At 43.2% G+C, this 15,006-nt stretch overlaps 1 protein-coding gene across 6 annotated transcripts in view; it reads left to right on the top strand.

The window, feature by feature from the left end:
- Positions 1-4,236: 4,236 nt before the first annotated feature.
- The window catches only part of INPP4A (inositol polyphosphate-4-phosphatase type I A), a 127,212-nt gene continuing 116,442 nt past the window's right edge, over positions 4,237-15,006 (top strand). For all 6 annotated transcript variants that reach the window (XM_080612513.1, XM_080612515.1, XM_080612512.1 and 3 more), the window contains exon 1: positions 4,237-4,308. The gene's annotated coding sequence lies outside the window, so the exon portion shown is untranslated. The remainder of the gene's footprint in view (positions 4,309-15,006) is intronic.

Below are 15,006 nucleotides of genomic sequence, written 5' to 3'. Positions count from 1 at the left end.
TTTCATTAACAGAAAGCCCAAAGTACTACAAATTTGTGTATATGATTCCAGCTTTTTCCTTACACACAAAGTGTCTTAATTTGAATATATTGGTATTTTTAAGTCTCATGCTTTGTAGTACACCAGTGGCTTTTATTAAAAAATACTTATTTCTAGTCTGTGGTAGATTTTGCAGGATTGAACATGTAATGTGTTTGAATCTGTGAAGTTGGACTGCGGAGAACCAAAGGTTGAAATGGTGCCAAAAGGCACTTACTGGTTTTAGAATCACAAATATATGCAGTGCTAATAATTTGTATTGTGTAAGTACAGGACAGTGTGCAGAACCCTTTCTCTGCTGCTGTAATTTCTTCTATTTGTTTTACACAGGGACAGAGTTAAAGGGTGTTGAGTGCTGTTGAGATTCATGTTGCAGACTGCCTCCATCTATGTTAGGCCTTGTCTGCATTGCTGCATCTGATTTCATCAGTTCATATGTTCTCTCCATGGTCCAGTCCTGCAAACGTATTTGTGTTTATGTAGCTGTAAGCGCATCCAGCAGAACTACCCATGCGTTTATTCTGATAGAAAATAGGCCATACTTATTTACTCTGGTTTGAAAATTCTTTAGGTCATTAAATCTGTTCTTTCAAGTTAGTATGAAGCTAAGCACATTGTTTAAGTAGAATCTGTTTAATGAAGTCCCATGTTCACATCTATTGAAAAGAGAGAGAAAGGGGTTGGTGTTTAACAAGTATGCACTTTTGAAAGTTTTTCTGCTTCCAGAATGTATGTGTTTGTATTACAAAAGGCTTCATTATTCAATGGTTGCCATAAGAAATTAGTTGTGTATTCTCTTTTCACTTCCAAGTTTCTGGGGAGTAGCAGGTTGGATGATAGGCTTTTTTCACTATTTCAGTGGAAGCCTGTAACAAACTAGACTGACACCTTCTGCTCCTAAGAAGAGCACTAAGTGAAATCATCTTCTAAAATTGCAATCTCAGAATGTAGGTGGTAAGAAGTATCTGTTGTTTAAGCCTTTGGTTGGAAAACTTAGAAATATAGAACTGTAGCAGCTTTGCTGCCATGATGAATTTCACGAGTCCTCATGCTGCCTTAGTGCTTGATGTGTGGTCATTTAAAATATGTGTATTTATTCTAAATCTGTATCTCATTGTTTAAAGCTGAAGAGTGTGACAGTTTTAGTTTGTCATAAACTCTACTTGACAGAATAGTAACCAAAAACCTTAAGATCCTTTTCCCAAATGTGCATGCTGAATTACCTATTTCTGGCATAGTTTTGCCACAGATATCTGCAGAAAATTGTCTATTTCTGTAAGTGGTGTACTCCACAATGACTTGGTTGACGCTTTGAGGGAATAAAATTCTGATTTTGCATTACTGGTTCTATTACTTTGAAAGAAGCTAGGAAAAAATAGTGAATACAGAAATCGGCTTGTAATTTATAAGTTTTAATGAGAACTGTGCTGCTGTGAAAGTGTAATTGGCTGGTAATTTGTAAGCTCTAATGAGAACTGTGCTGCTGTGAAAGTGTATTGTGTTGTCCTTCATTATCATGAAGGATGAGGAATACAGACTTTCTCTGTTAGCTTATGGCAGGAATCTCTGAGGCCCTTTCAGCGGGGGAAGTTCTGAAGTCTTTCTGGTACCTAAGTCACAGACACATAATACTTGTTAGATACTGCCCTTGAATCTCGGGCTTTTGCTTCTGTATGAGCCATACCTCTCTAATGGCTATAGCAGGATGGCTTCTGGAAGTCTGAGTGGGAAGAAATCTGTTGGAGGTTGTCAGGTCCTTGGCATGCTAAGGAAGATGGAGGTAAATAGTGTGCTGGGGGTTTTCATTGTCAGATGTGTAAGCTTTTGCATTGCTCAGTATAAAGGCAAAAACTACATAAAGCCCTTTATCAGCTGAGATTGGGCATCTGGTGAAGTGTCCCTTCCCGCATTATATTAGCAGTCTAGGTGAGAGTTTGACACCCTTTATCTGGTGTGACCTCCTGTGAAGGCTTTCATGCTAGAGAAAGGCGCTTGCTCTTGAAAAGGGCATAAAATGTTTTCTTTTGAGAGTGTGTTCCAGTAGCTAGTAATCCTGCTTTTGAAAGTGCAGGTCTGTCTGGTGATCAGAAATTGACTTCAGCTTTCACTTGCAGAAAAAGGGATGGGGATGGCTCTGTGAAAGAGGTTGGTCCTAGGTTGTATTTTCTTGCTGGGAATGCATTTAAAACTTGGGGGGGGACAGGGGGGGAAACGTAAGTGTGCTCTTAATATTTTTTGATTAAATGCATGGATTGACTTCCTGAAATCTTGTGTTATGCCTGTCTGCCTTAGTCCCTTCACATATTTGTAATCTTATAAGAAGGAGATAAATTCCCTTTTATGTTGCTTGGGTTTTTTTCAGTGATCTACATATGGGTAAAATCCCCTCTTTCTTTGTACACTGTTGATGTGCTTCCGAGACTCATACTGCATTTTGTGACAAGTGGTAAGTTGGGATCTCGTGTTCAGTTCCTTGTCCATTACAATCCCGATGCCTTTATCGGAGTCCATAGTTTTTCAGTCAGCTCTTTCCCCAGTGCTCAGGGTGTGGCTTTGTATTCTTTTCCTGGGTGTATAACCTGAGATTTGGCTATAAAAAATAATAATCATTTTGAACAGTATCTATTGTACCAGCTATTCCAGAACTTCTTTGTGATGGTGCAGTTCTTTAGTTCATCATAGTCCCAGCTTTTGTGTTGTCCACAAATATAATCAGCAGTGAGTCTTATACACACTTCTACATCTTTGAGGAAAATATTGAGTAGTCTTGAACCTGGTAAGTGTCCCGGGGCAGCTCTAAAAGTACCTCTGCTCAAACACAACTCCCTTCTGATAATCAGTTACAATTAGCTACAGATAAACCATGATATTTTATGCTTCTTAATGCTGCCAAGCTCTATATGAAAATCAGAGTGTGCTAGTGACAGTGTCTATGTGCTTTCTAGCCTGTTCTGGCCAAGTATATGTAATGTTTTTATGAGAGGATAGCTTTAAGTTTGTGTGGTATGCAGAGGAACTCCTATTTTCTGTCTCCTTGTTTAAAAACATGGCATGTGTTCATTAGCTTTGTGCCAAAATATGACCAAAGATAAATGTTAAAAATCCCATATGTTTGACAAGGCCTTGAAAATGCCTCCTCTAAGTTCTGTGTGATTTTGAAGAAGTGCTTGCAAGGAATTTCACTGTTGACAGGTGGAAAGGAAAGAAAAAAATTCAAGGTGCATCTCCTGGCTTCTCCATCCAAATTCAGATCATATTGAGGACTTGAGCTGGCAGCTTCCAGCACTGGGGAGCTGCAACAAGCAAGTTCAGATTCTTACGGTGGAGTGGTGTTGGGACTGACTCAGCTGGTAGTTGGCAGCTGTCCTCTGTGGGTCATGCACGGTTGGCTGGAGGCATCCAGAAGAGTGTGTCTGTGTGTGTATCTCCCAAATTTCCCAGTTCAGGGTGTTTCCTGTGTGCAGGAGCCCCTTGCAAACCTCCAGGGAGTTCCCAGGGAGTAGCTTGCAAGTAACCTGCCTTTCCCCAGGCGTTCGTGCGCCATGTGAATGTAACAGAATGAGTCAAGAGCTGGACTGTGACCTCTCCTTATGGTCTTTCAAATTACACTTAGCACTGCTTGAGCAGGTTAAGTCCCTCACTGACAGCATCGTGGTATGGAGATTGACTAAGAAATGGAGCCCTGGCTCCAGCTACATCACAGTTTCAGCAACCGTAGCTGGTCGATCCAGCTATCAAGTGGCTTCAAGTGGGACTTCAAGTGAGTAAGGACAAACAGAGGAAACATGCTGACATTTTTATTAGCAGAGAAAAAAATATTCTGGATTGTTATCTCAAATTATTTGGCTCAAACTTCACATCTGCGATGCGGGTTTTTCTCAGCCCCGTGACGTTTCCTGTCTTAGAATCCCCAGTTCCTGCCTGCAGATGATGTCACAAGCGAACGCAGTTTCTGTGGGTTTGGATCCCGTGGGGCCGGGGATGACAAAGCACCACAGGGCCGGCCGTTGGCCCTGAGGCCGGCAGGCAGGCCGACACCTGCGGCCCTACCGACACAGGCTTATGCCAGCCCGGCCGGGAGGGAGAGCGATGCAGTCCTTCCCGTGCCCGCCCCCCGGCGGGGCTCTGCGGGGCCGGGCGGTGCAGGGGGCCGGGCCCAGCGGCGGGGCGGGGCCGCCGCTCCCGGTGCCGTCACGAGCGGGCGGGCCGCCGGAGCCGCTGAGAGTGCGGGGCTGGTGCCGGCAGCTGGGACCAACCGGGGCTGCGGAGGTAAGCGGGGAGAGCTTGGCAGGCTCCGGGAGCGGCCAGGGGCTGCGCCGTCGCTGTGTGAGGCGGGCGCGGGAGGGAGAAGGTGCATCGCCAGGGCTGGTGCGGCTGAGGCGGGAGGCGCCGCTGACAGCTCCGGGTGAGGGGGGGCGGCCGTTGGCCTCGCCTCGCCTCCTGCCGCCGCTGGGAGCGCCTCGCCCCCATCTTGGGGAGGCCTGGCACCCCATGTTTGCTTCGTGCCACGGCTTCGGTCATCGGTGTGGTCCTCTGCGGTGCGGTGCTGCGTGTTACGGCGTTGCTGGGTACGCTGGTACGCGGTTATCGTTGGTCAGGGTTCGTACTGAGAGTCCGCGGGAGCGTAGGTGAGCCGTGCCGGGCTACCGCGTGTGGGTAAGGGCGTTTGAACAGCTGTCTCGGGAAGAGATGCGAGCGTGAGGCGTCAACAAAAATGGTGAGGTTGCTTTTGATTTCCTGTGAAGATTTGCTGAGAGAGCTGGGGTTGTTCAGCCTGGAGAAGAGAAGGCTCCTGAGAGACCTTCCCTTCTAGTAGCCTTCCAGTATCTAAAGGGGGCCTAAAAGAAATCCGGGAAGGGACTTTTTACAAGGGCATGTAGTGACAGGACAAGGGGGAATGACTTCAAAGTGACAGAGAGGAAGTCTAGATTAGATGTTAAAAAGAAGCTCTTTAATGTGAGGGTGGTGAGGCATTGGAACAGGTTGCCCGGAAAAGCTGTGGCTGCCCCAGCCCTGGCAGTGTTCAAGGCCAGGCTGGACAGGGCTTTGAGCAACGTGGTCTAGGGGAAGGTGTCCCTGCCCATTGCAGAGGGTTGGAACTGAATGATCTTTACGGTCCTTTCCAATCCAAACCATTCTGTGATTCTGTATTTTAGGAGGGTGCTTGGAAGCTCAAGTGTGTTCCTGTTTTCAGGTATTTTTATGAGATGTGTGCTTTTTGATATTCATCTGGATGCTTTTTTCACAGCTTTGTGCCGTGACATGGGTTTGTTGAGCAGCAGGCTGCCAGTCCCTGTGTCTCCAAGGTATTTGTGGTGGGCCACACTTGTTGCAGTACTAGAGTTACCCCAAGGCAAGGTAGTGTGGTTGTAAGTAGCCCAAAGTAGTGCTCTGCCACTTCACACCCCTGTGCTTCACACCGGTGCTCAAAAGGAGGCATGGGAACTGCAGGAGGCACCGTCCTGAGGTGGGACTGTCCATTCAGGGTTGGTAGCAGGAGCTGCAAAAAGGGAAAATCAGGAAAATGAGAGTGTCTGTTGGCAATTGTTGTCTGGTGACACTAGTGCTCTTTACTGAGCTCTGCTTTTTCATCAGTAGTGCCGTCGTTTGGGGAGCAGGAGTTGAAAAGCTGAACTTTGTGAGCGGAGTGCACAGTGCAAAGCAACAGGATATTGAAGAACATTTAACCTCCCTTAATTTATTCTAGACCAGCCTTTTTGATTCCTTTCACAATGTAGAGAAGCCTTAAAAGGAAGCAGATTGTATGTTTAGTTTGGTGCATATTTCAGATTTGTGCTCATTTATGAAGCTAGAATATGGTTGTGAAATATAATATATAGAGAGTCCTTTTCAGTACTGATGCACCATCGTCCGTTTCAAATGACTTTGATGGAGGAGTGTAAGAATGAAGCTGCAGCTTTGTCCCAGTGCCATACATTTTTCCCTGTACAATGGGTAAAGGCAGTATATGCTGGTCGAAGCTCAGGATGGGCTGCATGGATGGGAGAGGGGCTTTTGCCTGAACCATCAGGCACCACGTTGACAGCTGCTCTCCAACTGCAGGCCAATATCATTCTTTCCTCAGAAGTCTGCGTTATTGAGCTTGTCTGCATTGGCAGTAGAGAGCTATCTGGGAAGGTCTTGCTGTGTTACTTTTTAAGCAACAGCCACAGAGACTCCTCTATGTTTGTACGCTCTCAAACCCTAAAGCAACGGGGATGAGGTGGCACAACCCTGCTGTCCCGGGAAAGAAGGTAATTTTTCCCCTTGAGAACCACTGATTGCTTAATGCTTTTTTCAAAAGATCCTAAATAAAAAACTTATTAAAGCTTTTCCTGCTTCTGAAGATTTTAATTCAATGGGCTACCTTGCTTCTAGGAACTCAGAGAATGCAGTATCTTATCATAGAATCCGAGAATGGTTTTGGTTGGAAAGGGCCTTAAGATCATCCAGTTCCAACCCCCTGCGGTGGGCAGGGACACCTTCCACAAGAGCAGGTTGCTCAAAGCCCCATCCAACCTGGCCTTGAACACTGCCAGGAATGGGGAAGCCACAACTTTCTTGAGTAGCATGTTCCAGTGCCTCACCACCCTCAAAGTGTAGATTCTCTTCCTTATATCTTGTGAATTTTTTCACAAGTCTCCCTGGCTTTCAATGCAAGTGCTGAAGGGAACATGTATTTTTGGCAAGACCCTGAAATTCAGTATTCTTGAATGTAGAAGTTCTGGCACTTTCCAGACTTTGGGGTGGATGTGTCCTTCTTTATTCACTGCTCCCTGCTGGCTGTACCAAGTTGTTAGCAAATCATGGTATCACTGCTGTTTTCAAGGATCTGTATCTAGGCTGTATGCATTCTTCTTGATAGATGACAAGTTTGCCTGTGATTTATTTTTAATAAGCTAATTTTAACTTAATTGATAGTGGGTGGTAGCTCTTAGGGAGCCATGGGAAAACAAAGAACCCTGCCAAAGTGTGGCAAAAAAGCCATGTGATCTTCAGAGGGTATTGGGCTCTATTACAGGAGACAGTGATTCCTGCAGAAACTTGCTTGCTTCTGTCTTGTTTGCTGTCAGCTGACACAAAAGGCTCTCTTTCTAGAGTAGTTAGAACTCTTTTTTCTACTCTTTCTAGGGCAGTAGAACTTTCAGTCTGAAGATCTCAGGTACGTTGGAGATTGAACATCCTCAGCTATCTCTTAGACTTGTTCAAGGCCAGTCTGGTTGTGCAGATGTTGTATTAAATGGAAGTAGTTCTCCCTGTGAAGTGAAATGACTGCAGTGGCTGCTCTGTTTCCTGTATGTTCTGGGCTTCTTAATCTCCATACTATTGTATCAAAATCAGGAAAGAAAATAAGAAGGCCAATGAGCTCCTTGGTTCTTGTTTTCTTGTTGACATTTATTTCGGGCTTCTGGCATGTGCTTTATTACAGCAAATTTTAATTACCTAGTTGCTAGTATATAAGATGGACCTTTAGAATATAAGAATACACCTTGGCCCCCCTGTGTAGATTACTTTGTTGAAAAAACTTCCCTGTTTCTCGCCTATATCTGGAGAGCATTTGGCTTGCTTGGAAATGGAGTTTGAAACTTCTACCCATTGTCCTTGCAGAGAGAGAGGATCAAATAACACAGGCAGCATAGCTCAGAGCTCCATCTTATGCATTCTTTGCTTCTGCTTGTCACTTCCCTTCCTGTTTCTTTTCTAACAAACTGAATTTCCTCTCTATTGTTGGATTATCTACCTGAATCTCAAACAGACATCCTTTGCAGAAACGTTCTTAGAAAATATAGTTGACCTTGGAAGAAGAAAGCTTTGGGGTGTGTCTACCTCATCCACGTCTGTCAGGCACATAGGCATAGCCTCATATGTTTAAATCACACCTATTCCTGCTTAGCCAATATGGTAAGGTCTTTACTGTAGATGAAGTTGATTCTTCTGGCTTTCACATAGAAGGAGGATTTTACCTTCCCAGCTTCACTGCCACTTCCTGCTGCCACTGCTCTCCTTCCTTAGCTTCTCATGTAGTCTGCTTACTGTGAGGGAAGTGTTGCCGCAGAGCGGACGCATGTGAGGCAAACCCAAAGAACAACCAAGGCAGAGCTGGCTGAGAATGAAGTGTGGACTGAGTGAAGTAAGGAAAATAACAGGGACGTTTGTAAATTAAGGATGTGACTGAGAGGAGGGTGTGTGTCTCAGCTGCACAGAGTAGGGTCATAGCCCGCTTTTGTAGTTTGTATGGCAGGCAGTAAGGGAGGTGTGTATGAGAGAGTGGAAGGCAAACGCTGCAGCCCTCCCTGACAGTTCCTGCTGTATTTTCCCTGGTTCAGAGACTGGGGTTAATGATGTTGCGTCAGCCAGCACAGGTGAACATTGTGCTTCTGTTTCTGTCAGCCCGTTGAGCCAGCCGTGTTTCTGTGTCTTGCGGAGGAAAGGGAGGTGCCAGCACTGCAGAAATATGTTAGCACTTCTTGAAAACAACATTTGAAAGCTGCAGTGAGGTGTGTTTACTCAGCAAGAAGGCTATCCCTGGCCATGTGTAATTCTATTGAGTGACTCCAGCTGGGGCTGCTAAGGGAGAATGCAGAGGGGCTACGCTTCAGAGCTGGGCTTCCCTGGTAGATGTATCCTGAACATGAGCATATAGGAAGCAAGTGGGGCTGTGGTATTCTGAATGAACAGCACCTGTGGTGCTGCTAACTCCCATTGCTAGATAAAATGCTTTAGAGAAGTTGGGGTCATCTGTTTGCACAAGCATGGATATTTTCATCTTGCTTAAGAAGCTAGAACGTTTTACTACTCAGCTAAACTTATACAAGAATAATTCTTCTTTCAATCATATGACTAGTTACAGGAAGCCTATATATTCAGATGTTGCAAATCTTTGGATACAGCATACCTCAATTCCTTGGGGCAGTTTGTAGCCAAGGTAACCTTCCTGCAGTGTAGCAAACTGTACAGAATTCTACAGCTAAAATCGGTGCCTGAAAATGCTTCTGCACATGCTCAGTTCCTTCCTTTTTTACAAGACTAAGAAGTCCAGATTAACTTTGTGCTTGAACAGCTGCTTTACCTGGTGGGACCCTGCTGCATCACTGAGTTTTCTGTAACTTCCAGCTACAGAAGCATGTACAAGTGCAATGAACTGTGTTTAGAAAGAATTTTATGCCTGGAATTTCTCCTTGTGATGAGTAGGACAAGTTTCTAAGGTAGAAATTAGGGCTAATAGTGGAGGCACAAATGATACTGGATTTGCTGAGAATTTGTTTTTCCCCTCATTCTCTGTCATTATACCTATTGTGTTGGAGAAAGGGCAGTGCTGGTCTTGCTGCTAGAGTTAGGCATTGAATCTTTCTGTAATTCTAGTTTGTGTTTGTTTCAAGCCTTAACCCTTGGCACTCTGAAACTTGGATTTCGGCTTTAGAAGAATTTTCCAATAATTGTTTAGTCTTTAAGAATTATAATAAGACTTCAGAATTAAATTGCTTTGTATTAAGTGTCTTAAAATACTTGCCTGCTTGGAGTCTCCCCTGTTCTTTTTTTCCAGTTCTTTTTCTACATTTTCTCTGTAATGACCATTGTTAAACGAATAGTTTTTCATAGTTGGGGTTTTTTTTTCACTGTTGCTTAGAATAAAGTAGTTATCAATAGGCCCCCTAAAGATTTTCCCCCCACTCCCTCTTAACCCACCGGGGTTTCTCTGTACATCTTGCTGCATTTTGTCTTGCCACCAACAGTTCTTTCGATCCTGTAGCTACATTTTACATTCAGTAGGCTGGAAATTCCTACCTCCCACAGCAGGGCAGGTGGAATGAAATGTGTGCCTGTGATTCAGCAACTTCAGTGCAAAGTTCAGTGGCTTAATTTAAGATGTGGGTTTGACATTTCTGAAGAGTGGTCACTTGATCTGGTCCATTGACTTTGCTTGGGAGGCTGTAAACTTGACCAGCAGCGTGGTAATATCTTCAGTCACCAGAGCTACTTGCTGAGCTCTGCGTGCCATTTTTCTGTTAAATTTTAACCATAAAGTGATAAGTATTAGTGTGTTGTTAATTCTGATAGCAGCTCTGTAAATATGAGAATATATAGAACATTACAACATTTGTTAAAAAAAAAAAAAACAAACCTGCTTGTGTATTATCTTGCGGAAGATGCTACATCTAAAATGTAAAATCTGACATAAGTCGCCCTGTCCAGGTCCAGAAGTCTGTAGAGCATTTCTCAGATGTTTTGTGAGTATGGACATTGTCTGCACAAGAGCAATATATTGTGGGTACCTTATCCCTTCCTGGTTTTATGGGTGACTTTTTTAAGTTCAAAATTGTGCAGTATCACACAGACAGATACAGCAGCAATCAAGATAATAATATCAGTAGAAAAGTCATGTATGTCTAGCCACGGTTAAAAGTGGTATCACAGCTGAAAGCTAGGAGGTAGTGTTGTGTGGCACTTAACATCCTGTGGACCCATGAGCTTGCTGTGCTGTCCAGTCGCATACTTCTAGCAATGTGGATGAACATGATTTTTGAGGTTTTCTAGTGATCATAACTTCCGCTCCCAAAGCGTGGGTAGATTGTGCATCCTCATTTCTGGGACTGGGAGAAGTAATCTTCACTGTCGGTTTCTGTGCTGAAAGGAGTGCTGTCCCATACAAACAAGACAGTTATAGGCATGAGGACAACTTTTTAAACCACAGATGACCTACACTGCTGGCAAAATAGCTGTCTTAAAAGAGCAATCTATGTAACCACAGTTTTGCCTCATGAATTCCAATTCTACTAAATCTTTAGTTAGATGATCTACTTTCTTCTGTTGTATTTAATGCACAGGAGGGGCCTAATCTGGGGATGAGCTGGGCAATAACGGACGTCAGTGAGTTTAACAGTTTTATTTGTTACAGTGATTGGAAGTTGTACAGCAATCAAAGCAGGGGATTGAGGGAAGAGGAGGACAAGATTGTTTTCTAATTGAGAGCTGCATCCTTCCAGAGGCCTGAGACACAAATCTACCACTCGCCACAGTTCCTGTGTGGTGCAAGGCAAGTCTTTAAAAATTGTTCTTTTGCCAGTGGTCTGTACAGTATTTCTCAGGTTTGGGTTTCTAGTAGAAACTAGATCTTAAATCAAGCTAAGCCCTCTCAGCTATTTCTGCATATATTGTGTAAAAGACTGCGTACTTCCGAAGCTGAATCTTGGATGCCTCGAGTCTGACAGCAGAAGCCTGTTGATGCTTTATTCTTTCTGCAGAAGGCTGGATCTTCCTTGAAGTCTGTGTCCAGTGTCTCTCCTGTTCCCACAGCTGGTTCCCAGCCTCTTTGCACTAGCTTAAGTTGCCCCCCTAGGTTTTAATCCTGGTGCTACTTGTCCAGTCTCTCTGGTCTGTCCATACCCATCTGTTCCTCAGCTCTTTATTGCAATGATTCCTCCCAGCCAAGTAATTTCTTGCCTTATTTCTACTCCCAGGCCTCAGTCCTGGTCTTCTGACAACTTCATTTTTTTTTTTAAGCCAATTTTGTTAGTATTACCTTTCAAATCTATTAGTTCTCCTTCTGCTCCTTCAGTTTGGCCATTTCCCCCCATGCTTTTGAATTTGCTATTTCCTGAAGGCTTATCTGACAGATACAGATTATGTTGGACCAGTTCAATGTTCAGCCAAACTGATGTTCAATGATTATTAAAAGGAACTCGTTTTCTAAACCCCTTGGGCTGGAGCAGTGAATCTGCCTGTAGAACAATGTATGTGCAGGCAGGTCATCTGTGGAAATCAAGAGTATTCAGGTTTCTGGCATTTTTGGAGATTTTAGTTGTGAGTGAATCTCTAGTGGATTTGTGTTTACTGTGACTTTTTAAAGTATTAGGATAGGAAGGAAAGACTGCCAGGTTTTGTTTTTCAAATTCATGCAAAACATTTCAAATTCATGCAAACCTTTAGCCTTTACTCTTGGCAGCAGCTGACTTCCAGCTGAAACTAGTGACTATTCTTTAAAAAATCAGTCTGAGGCAAAGACTCAATGTGAAAAGTTTCTGGGCACACACTTTGGGAATGTGTAAGCAACTGAGAACAGCATCTCTTGAATGCTTGACTCTGTTGAACAGCTATAATTGTGGGTAGTCATGCTACTGGTCGCATCTTCTGACTGCTTCTCTCTTCCTGAAGGATTAGTAAGTGTTTTATACGCTGTTCCTTCACTTCATGTGAACCTATGTATTTTAGCTATTGTGCAGTGACACAACAGTTTAATGTTTGTCATGCAGTGGCATATAAGAGGTTTCTAAAACAATGTGAGACTAGTGATGGCATGTAAATGACTGGTCTGTTAAAAAATTGACTAAATCTCGTGTAGCAAGGAACTGCTTTTAATGTAAACAGAGACTTAGCTGCTCTTCCCCTTTTGGTAAGAATGGTGGAAATGTTGAAGTGCACCTTTGCTTGGATGTATACTAAAACTCTTTCTCTACCCAGGCAATGTACCTTTTCCAACAACTGCGAGGAAGCATTTGTTGAGCACTAACTCAAATGTATGGGTGCTGCCATCTAAGTTGTCTGCATTACTTAGGGTTTATTTTTTTTGTTAAGTAATAGATTTAATTTTACTGAGTTTGTAAGTCTTCAGAAAGCTACATATGCTGTGATTGAATCATTCCTTTTTGGCAAGATCAGATTACCAAAGAATAGTTATTTTTTTTCCAGTTAGTTTGACCCAATCTATATTTTAGTAAAATTACCCTTTCCAGGAAGTGTCAGTAAGAACTGTATTTCTGCTAGAAGAACTAATGGCTACAGTAGCAGGGCCTGAGATGCTGGCTTCCAACATGAGCTGTAGGTTTACTACTTCACTTGAGCTAGAGACGGATATGGAACAAGTCTTGTTAATTCTGCATCAGGTTCTCATGTAGCTTTCCATCTTTGCGATTTCTGCGTCATGATGTCTGAAATGTTCTGTACTTAATATATTAGCGGTAGGTTACAGTTCTGTGTTCCCAAGAGTCTTTCCAGCTGGAAGCAAGCAATCTGCTATGACCAGAAGGTTATATATACTCTATAAAAAGAGAGTACAGCAAAATAGTCAGAAAAAAAAATCTGTGTGAAAGCTCCTATAGTGAGTGAATCTATAATGAGAGTTTTGGATGTGTGAGCTCTATTCAATTTTGAGGACACTTGAGACTAACTTCCTAATTAATATATTGAATGAACATGCCTACATAAAATATTTAGCAGTTCTGTTGTATAGCATAACTAGCCCAGTTACAATAGAGCAATAAATGTCAAGGTACTGTCAGAATGTGGGAACTTCAGCACCCTACAGGCTTGCATGTGAATTGAACAGTTGTATTAAAATCTCATAGGTAAAATGAGCATACTGCTAAAAATGGACTGGTAAGATGTAAATAAAGCCATTAGAAGTCATCAAAGGCTCACTGCTGGCCCTTTGCATACGTACTGTGCTGCTTTTCAGTGAGTGTATGGTGCCTGTTACTTCTCAGTAGGATAATACTGCCCTGGGAGAGGAGATGTTGGTGGAGTGGAGGCTTCTGCTCTGCTATGTAGAAGCAGCTTAGCAAATAGAGTAGCTGCTAAGCACAGGGAGACTTTGAGAGCTGCCCGAAAAACACTGCTTTTCAGTCCTAGCAGAAAGCAGGTACATAAGGAGACAATTAGTGGGATCAGTGTTATTCTGGTGAGATTTTACTTCCTAGGAAGAGCAGTAAAAACTTCTAGTGTTTTGTTATGTAAATGTCATGTCTCACATAGATGTCTCAGGGGCTGTTCCTGGTATAGGAATAGAATTCTTTATTTCTGTGGTTCTCTTATGTTGCCTTCTTATTCTGTTTCTCTGACAGGACAAAAGCACCTTTTCCTCCTGGTTTCCCTTACCTCTGAATTAACTCAAGGTACTGCAGCTCAGAAGGTGACATGTTAGTTCTTGCTCTTGGAACAGCAGCAGTCCAGGGTTGCTCTGAACATCTCCTGCCTAGCTTTGGAGTGTGAAAATCTCCAGAATCTGTTTGTTTCTGGAATAGCTGCTGCTGTGTGAGGAAGGAAAGGTAAACTACATAGTCCTCTCCACTGACACATGTATATGAACAGGGTAGCTCATCCCGGGGTTATCACTGGGATGTGTTTTCCCTTCCACAGTGCATCTGACAGGTAGAAGCTGGAGAGAGACATACTGGGTACAGTAGTTCTGCAAGGGTGTTCCTGAGAGCTTTCAGTCTGAGGGCAGAAATTTATTTTCCTATGACTGTACCATTTTGATTTCCCATTTCCTACTTCCAGATCTGGAAATCTACAGTTGTGACAGGCATCTGGTTGCCTTTATGGTTAAAGTTGATAGGAGGGGAAGGCAAACAGTTCTTTGAAACTGGTTGTGAGAATTTAGTGAAAGATTCTTTTAAAAGAAGCCATGGTGGTAATAAGTAAAATTAGCTCATGAGTAATTCTCCCCTGAAGAAAGGCAGTTGTGAGGCCTACCTTTTACATGCAGCAGTTAGAAAAGGGTGTCAAGAAATATATGTGGCAGTAGTATTGTCAACCTTGGGCATTGGGAAATTGCAGGGAGCTTTCAGAATTGTGAGGGTTGCCCAAATAATCCTTGCCATAGACTTCATATTTGACTCCCAGCTTTGGGAGCATTTAAGTAGCTCCCAATCTTGATGGTCCCTGTTCAGTAATACTGAGTAAGTAAAACAGCATGCTATGTGGTCACCTTATATTCTGCTCTTCCTGAAAATCCCTGTGTCTTTAAATTTTTTTGTGCCTGGGAATGGTGTTGAAGAACTAACATGTCCTGCCCTTCTTACAAGTTTACTTGTAAGTCATGTTTGCAAGCTCTATTCTGATATAATAAGGTGAAAGGTTTTGTCTTTCCTATGTATAACACCCGAGACTTTCAAGAGAAGGCTGAGTATTGTGAGACTTGGGTAAAATACTTGGAAGGACCAGTGACTCCGAAAGGAGTAATTGTTGAAG

The sequence above is a fragment of the Psittacula echo genome (assembly GCF_963264785.1).
Source record: "Psittacula echo genome assembly, chromosome: 3".
NCBI lineage: Eukaryota > Metazoa > Chordata > Aves > Psittaciformes > Psittacidae > Psittacula > Psittacula echo.
Note: the sequence above shows the minus strand (reverse complement) of the source record. Positions and strands in the feature narration are given on the sequence as shown.